This window comes from Coenobita brevimanus, chromosome 61 (assembly GCF_032717465.1).
Source record: "Coenobita brevimanus isolate Jiangsu-jjx chromosome 61, ASM3271746v2, whole genome shotgun sequence".
Lineage (NCBI taxonomy): Eukaryota > Metazoa > Arthropoda > Malacostraca > Decapoda > Coenobitidae > Coenobita > Coenobita brevimanus.
In genome coordinates this window covers 14,155,059-14,162,547 of record NC_137014.1, presented here as the reverse complement: position 1 = coordinate 14,162,547, position 7,489 = coordinate 14,155,059, and positions in this window count along the sequence as shown.

Sequence of the window (7,489 nt, the reverse complement as noted above, 5' to 3'; positions counted from 1 at the left end):
TTTTGTATTTTCGTAGTCTTAAGAGTTTAGTTAAGGTGTTTTTTCCTAGGCGTAAGTATTTAGCTTTTGTGTGAGTGAGTGAGTGCGATCTCATTAATTTGATTTTGAATTGTAACGTTAAATTTATTTTGTAATCAATAAATTTAACAGTTCTTTTGCTTGAGCTTAATGTAATGTAAACTCTTGTTTCATTTCTCCGCAGTTAAGCTTATTTCTCTTATAGCTCCTAGCTTGCATAAACATTTGCATTCATAATTGGTACTTATGCCAGTCTTGTATTAAACTTAAAATCCGTTGTGCCTTCTAGGAGTTAAGCATCAGCAAGAACCTGATATTATTATTAGTATTAGTTATTTATTGTCAGGGGTGAAGTAACTTTCTCCAGAGGCTAACAGTACTAATTCAGCATTTGTGAGTAATTAGTCTCTGCTGTGTACTGTTGAGAAAGTTTATAAATTCTCGTTCTTAGAGAATCGTTGCTTGATTTAGCAAGACAATCATTGTCCCTGGTCTTTAGTATTATTGAATATTATTATCAATTAAATAATATTTAGCATTTATTTTAAAAACTACCGTGATATTTTAAAAACCCCGTGACAGCCATCTCTACAGAAGGTAACTCAGGATTACGACCGTCTTCAAGTGGACGACCCTCGCTTCTGACAGGTGTTGACCTTACGACACGATAGAGGACCTGCTTCACCATGTCCTCTAATATTTTCTTCCCTCTTTTGTTTAAGTGAACTCCGTCTGCCAGGTATTGGTCTGGTCGCCCATATAACATACCATATGGGTCCACAAACGGCACACTAGTAGGGACACACATGTCTTCAAGCCTCTCATTGATGCCAATGCTTTTAGGCAGTTCGTGGTCACTGGCATCAGATCAAGGCAGGACGCCCTATTAAATCAGCCCTATTAGCCTTGAACTGTAGGTCATCCATCATATACATTGTCTAAAGAATGCTGTCCTCATACATTGTCAATTACCCAGTCCTAATGAATGGGACATTTCCTGTAACCTGAGCAATTATGGCAGTGTTCCGATTTCTGGCTCTTATCTTTTTTTACCTTTTCTTAATCTCTTTAGCCTGACGACCCTCTTACTTCGTCATACAGTACCAAAGTATCTCTCTTGACTGCTTATCTGGGAGCCATCCAGGAGTATGGCCTCCTCTCCCTCAAGACAAAGAAAAGAGTATCTATTGATTGTTGTGATAGGTACAGGCTGCACTGGTTTTTGACTACCTTTTTCAATTTTCCGCCGTGCAGCCTTGGAAAGCCCATCAAAAACACCTCTGTGGTTAATCCTACATGACTGGCTTACAACCCTTTGAAGCTGTGACTCTAAATGTTCGTGACCCTTCACGTTCACCCCCTCTCACGCTTGTGCTTGCAGTCCTACTGGCTGTTTCATTTTTCCTTATCTTTCTCGTTCTTTTTCTATCGCCGACCTATACAACTTCCCTGGTTACTGCTGACATTTTTCGGTGCAGTCGTACTGAATGAAAAATCCAGTCTTCACGGTGTCTACCACTTCCTGCAGGTTAAGCTGTTTCTTTAAGTACTGTATGTCACTTCCTTTCCACGTTTCCTCAGAGTAAGAAGTCACAAGGCAACACACACACACACACACACACACACACACACACACACACACACACACACTCATACACGAGGTTGGGAATTAATTCCTGTTTTTAATAGCTCAAAAGCCTTCCCATTTCATTACTGTTTACACATTTCCATTCTAATAGAAACTCCGTCATTCACAGCCATAGGGGAACACGCTCATTAAAGGTAATTTATCACGCTCTTCAAACGCCGTATCAAACTCCCGGTTACTGCTTTATATCACGCTATCAAAACTCCTTCAGTCCATTCACTACAAAGATCTCTTTTTTGTTTATTCTTTCTTTAGTCAGACGACCTTATTTAGTTTAGGGGAGGCTTCTAGAAATGAAGGATTTCAGTGTCCTTTTTCCAGCATAGTGACGTCATAAGAATATCACTCTTGACCTCGTCAAATGATTCGACTCAGGTCATGGGATCCCTTACGTAATGATGTAGGTGAGATGTATTTAATGCTTCTGAGTTGCAACACCTGCCGTCCACTGATATGTAAATGATGTATCATGAAAGGTTAAATCTCGCCCACCTGCCTCATGTCAATAAAACCGTCACTACAGTGACATTCTTCACACGTAGCTCAGGAGAGACTGGAAATATACGGATCAGATTTAACCTTTGATAACCCTCTCTCTGTTAGGGGGCTTTCCAATACCTGATAGAGTAGTTTTGTAGTAAAAAAAAAAAAAAAAAAAAAAAAAGCCCACACTAAGGGGGAAAAAAAAAAGGCCATCACAGTATGAAGGTTATAAGTACTTCGATAGCATTCAGAGTAGGCGTGCATGGCGGCCTTTGAGTGGTGGCAGTTATATGATCATAAAGAGTGTGAAGTTAATGGCTATGACCTTTAGGACCACCATCAGCGATACCTTAATAAACCGTGTTTAACGTCACAAATATCCCTAACCTCTTTCAGCTCGGTTTCCAAATGTAGTCAGATTGGAGGACCGATTTGATCAGTAATCAGAGAGACTTATTCCTGTCCCATAACTAAGCATCATCGATTTTCATGTTATCGCGAAACAGTATTCAATCATTTAGAGCAGTCCAGTTCCGTCAGATGAAAGTAAAATGATTATGCAACGTTCACTAGCCATTTAATCTTGTCAGTGCTGTTATGTCCTTATTTTACTCTTGCTGCCTTCAGACAACTCTGCTCAGGTTAGGAAAGGTCTCCTGCATGGTGGTTGGTGTCAGTATGTGGAAGTGTTTCCTTTTTAAAATTTATTTTTACTTTTGCATTTCCAGACTATTCTACTTCAGTTCACGCTTCCAAGCTCCAGTACACGCTCTCAGCCTAATAAAATTGTCTGGTTTTAGGTGGGATGGAACACAAATGTTATTCATTTCATGAGAAGATTATTGGTGACTGTTCACACTCTCACGCTCCTATGACTCTTAGCTGAATAAAATTGTCCGGCGTTAGCTGGAATAGAATACCTGAATTATTCCGTCTATGAGATCGTTAATGAAACACCTGTGGTACAGAACGATCCAAAGGTGGCAAACGTCACTCACACAGGCGGGATGAGTGTGTGTGCTGCTCTGGGAATGTGGAACGGTGTTTGTTTGGCTGACACTCTTCTCGGTTTACCCCCTCAGTTCTACGACGTTTATTTACACTTTATTCTTACTACTAACGGATGATTTTATTCAGGTCAATATACTTTGAAGTGGAGTGGTTAAATTCAACCTTCATTAACACTTATGTTGACAGAGTCTTTTCCAAGGTATATGCAGTCGTATGGTGGAAGTCTAATTAAAATGAAAAATACGTCATCGGAGAGAAGGGGCTAAGGAATCTCCCTAACACATCTTTCAAACTAACTTATTTCCTCGCGTGGTACGATAATGTTCTCGTCTATGATATTTCTATAAACTATGTCAGTGATAAAAATGATACAAAACGCATGACAGATAATAGTAGGAAGTACCTTATTATGTAAATAAACCGATAGCAAAACGTGCTAGAAAGCCTTCCACGCTGACGAAAATACGGGCTTTTATAATACGTTAACGTCCTGATTCTGATTATTATTATTATTTTTTAGTAAATTATTGCTATCTCCTGACAAAATTGTTAATTATTGAAACTGTTTTTAGTGACGGGTTAGCAACAGACTCTATCACCCCTTTTAAAACCCAATTTCTCTTCCTGAGCGAGGAAGACAGCTTGAATATAGAAAAAAATAAAACTAAAATATGTGATCCGACCGAAGAGATAAAAATTATAAAAATTATCTTCATTTCCATTTGTAACACTTTACTCTTTAGCTCTTTGACTGTAACCTGGGAATCTATTAATCTAGTCAGGCTAACGTCAGAAGCCAATATCTGTCTCCAAGAAATCCTCCGCAAAAGATAGGTTAAAAACTGTGATGCTAGATGTTTTTGGGTCGGCTTCCCGTCCCTCTAACTAGTGTGCAGCCGAGTTCCCCTTTCTAGACCGGAGCTTAGACAAATAAGTGAGAGGCAGGACACAAAAACTCAAGGCAACAAACTTACACGTGTATTGCTAAATTCTACAAGTGGAACGGGTAGATGTCACAAGAGTACTTATACCGAACAATTATAAACCTTAGGCCTAGATTGTGGGTGTTAGTATCACGCAGGATACTACTCAGGACAAGATCGGGTAATGAGAATAGCACTATAATCAAGAGACCTAGGGCAGTGGGACCAAATACAATCACTTAGGGGAAGTCTAGGTTTTATCTATAGCGTGGAGTTCTGTTCACTAGGGCCGCGGCACTGTTTTCACTGTAGGCAGTCTAACTTGTTTGTCCGTCGTGTCGTTAATTATTGTTCTTGCACTGGAGCCTCCGTATGAGCTTATTGTGAGACTATATCATTAGTTGGTAGTGTGTTCACTCAGACAGACACTTATTCCACTGCCCTGCCCTATTCATTGTCTCACTGTTTATTTATTTATTCCACCTTTCTTTTACACTAACACTGATGCTTTTAATTCTCTGACTTCCCATATTCTGATAATTCACTGTTCTGCCCTTGCTTCACTGTATCACTTTCACTGTGGTTCCACTGTCACTCACTTTCGGGACTGGGCGTAATGGCGGTCAGGCACAAGGGCGGGGGGAACAAGTCACCCTAACTACTGAAGGGGCTGAATTCTGCTGGGGGCCTCCATATTCAGGGGCCACAGGATCATTCGTAGGGACATCCTCTCTCGTCCGCAGCTGCTGGTGGCGAAGGGTCCCGCGCTCTGGGGGCTCGGGGTGGGAATCTGGCCCTCTGGGCCGGGGCCGAACAGCTGCCTGAACCTATCGCTCAGGTGCCAGATGGAGGACGAGGGTCTCCGGCGTTGGGGTGTAGGGATGACCCACCCGGGGGTCCTGGGGGCAATCTGGAGGTCCCATGGGCTGCGGTCTCCGGTGGTCAGGGACGCTGTCAGGAGTGGGCTGCAGTGTCGGCCTCCGTCGAAGTCCATCAGGTGAGTCCTCTCAGGAACCGGCTGCAGTGAGAAGAGCCCGGTGGTGGTTACGGGGCCCCTCCAGTAGTCCTCCAGGCTGGGGCCTCCCTCTGGGTCGTAGTCTCATGTAGGGGAGTCAGCACCTGATGGAGGAGCGACTACCAGCCGTCTTCTGCCGTAGGGCCCGGCTATTGGCCGTGGCCTTGTAGGGGCGTGGCTACCGGCTGCCGCAAAGGTCCGGCTACTGGCTGTGGCCTGGGGAAAGGAGCAGCTACAGGCCTACTCGAGGGCACCTTTGGAGCGGCTACCGGCCGTCTCCTGACGAAGGCGGGAGCGGCTACCGGCTGTCTCCTTATTACCTCCAGAGTGGCTACTGGCCATCTTCTGTAGGAGGGTTGAGCAACTACTGGCCGTCCCTGTTAGGGCACCTTCGGAGTGGCTACTGGCCGTCTCCTGATGAAGGCGGGAGCGGCTACTGGCCGCCTCCTGTAGGAGGGTCGACCGGCTACAGGCCGTCTCTTTAAGGGCACCTTCAGAGCGGCTTCTGGCCATCACCTGATGAAGGTGGGAGTGGATACCGGCCATCTCCTTATTACCTCCAAAGCAGCTGCAAGCCGTCTCCTGTAGGAGGGTTGAGTGGCTTCTGGCCGTCTCAGGGGTGCTGACTGGAGCTAGAGTAATAGCCCCACCCGGTGGTTGTCGGTGGTCGGCTCGCCCAGAAGGTAGTCTCGCTTTCCTGCTATGGTGCCGGTGGGCAAGCTCCGGGTCATAGGGGTGCGCGGCCCCGGCAGATGTATGTCCATGTCGACCGGAGTCAGGTTGCTCTCTATTTGCCCCTCTGTAGGCTCCTTCTGGGGGTGTTGGGCTGTCCTCCATGAGACTATACTGCATCTTACCACCGTCTTCCGGGCAAAAGTCACATTCCTGTGACTGGAGGTTGTAAACTTTTTTTGTCGTTCGTGTGGTAGACTGGCTGCAGGTGTTGGAGGAGGGCCTACCAGGCTGTGGTGGTGGGATTTTCATCTAGGTGAGCATCACAGGTGATGAAGAGGGTGGACGGGCTGGTGGATGAGCGGAGGAGACATAGGAGGTGGAGGGGTCCACAGACTCGGTGTTTACGTCCGAAGGGTGGCACCCATATGGCTCGGCGAATCCTCATGGTGACAGGTGTTGTCTCCTGTGGAGGACTGTGCTGAATGCTGGAGATGGACGTCGAGTGTGGGATTTTATGCCAGAGTGATGCGGTGCGAAGTCTCTGGGGAGTGTAGGTGGCTGGGATTTGGGCCTGGTGTAGCATGAAAGTGAGATGATTTAGGGAAGGAGGTGGAGTGTGATTTTGCGGTGAGGTAGGTGGTGTGGGAGTGTTGGTGTATCGCGTGGGTGAGCTTGTGAGAGGCAAGAGGCGGCCGGAGCGTGTGATGATTGTTTTAAGGGTGGGTGTGGCGGTGATGTGGGTGTGCAGTGTCGGCATGTGTGTGAGATGCGCAGGGTGTGTAGGGGCAGATGGGAGGCGGTAGGGGTGGGGGTGGCACTGGGTGTTGGGTGATGTGTAGGCCTAGTGGGTGGTGGTGGCACGGGGTGTTGGGTGAGGTGTAGGCCTAGTGGGTGGTGGTGTAGTGGGTGCGTGGGCAGCGCAGGTGGGATCTGGTGTGGGGGATGGGGCAGGCGGGACCGAGGGGGCATGAGAGGGAGGCGGGTGGGGTGATTCAGGGCTGAGGGTGGGTGATGGTTGGAGCGGGGGTGTGATGGTTAGAGGAGGTGCGGACGTGTGGGCGGGGCACGTGGTGTTGGGCATGGAGGATGGGGTGGTTGGTGGCAAGGAGGTGGGGGAGAGATCTGGACTTGGTGGTGTTGGTGAACCTTCAGGTGAGGTGTGAGGTGGCGTGGCGGGGGGGTGAGGTGGAGGTGGCGGGTGAGGGGGAGGGAGAGAGATATGGTGAAGAGGAGATGTAGCAGTCATAGGAGGTAAGGGGAGCGGAGCGGGGGTAGCAGGTGGGGTGGGGCACAGGGCAGGGGCAGGGGACGTGGGAGCGTGAAAGGGGCGTATGCGATGGTTTCTGAGAGTGCGAGGGGTGCCATGATATTCAACCATCACTTGGTAGGGGTAAGGGATGCGAATGATGGTATGGGGTCCCACGAACCGTGACACGAGCTTGTGGGGGGTGGGGAGCTGCACTATCATGACAGTGTCGCCCGGTCTGTAGGGGCTGGAGGCAGTGTTGGGGTGAAGGTCCAAGTTGTTCTGAAGGTGGGATAGCCACCGCTTGAGGTCAGATGTGGGAGAAGAGGTGTTGTCGCAGGAGGAGAGGTGTTTCCCCAAACACTCGCTCATACGGTGAAATTCCATTCTCTCGGGGGCAGGAGTTTATGCCCCATTGCACGATTTTCACATGGGCGAGCCTGTTGTCATCTTTGGTGGCTTCTATCCAG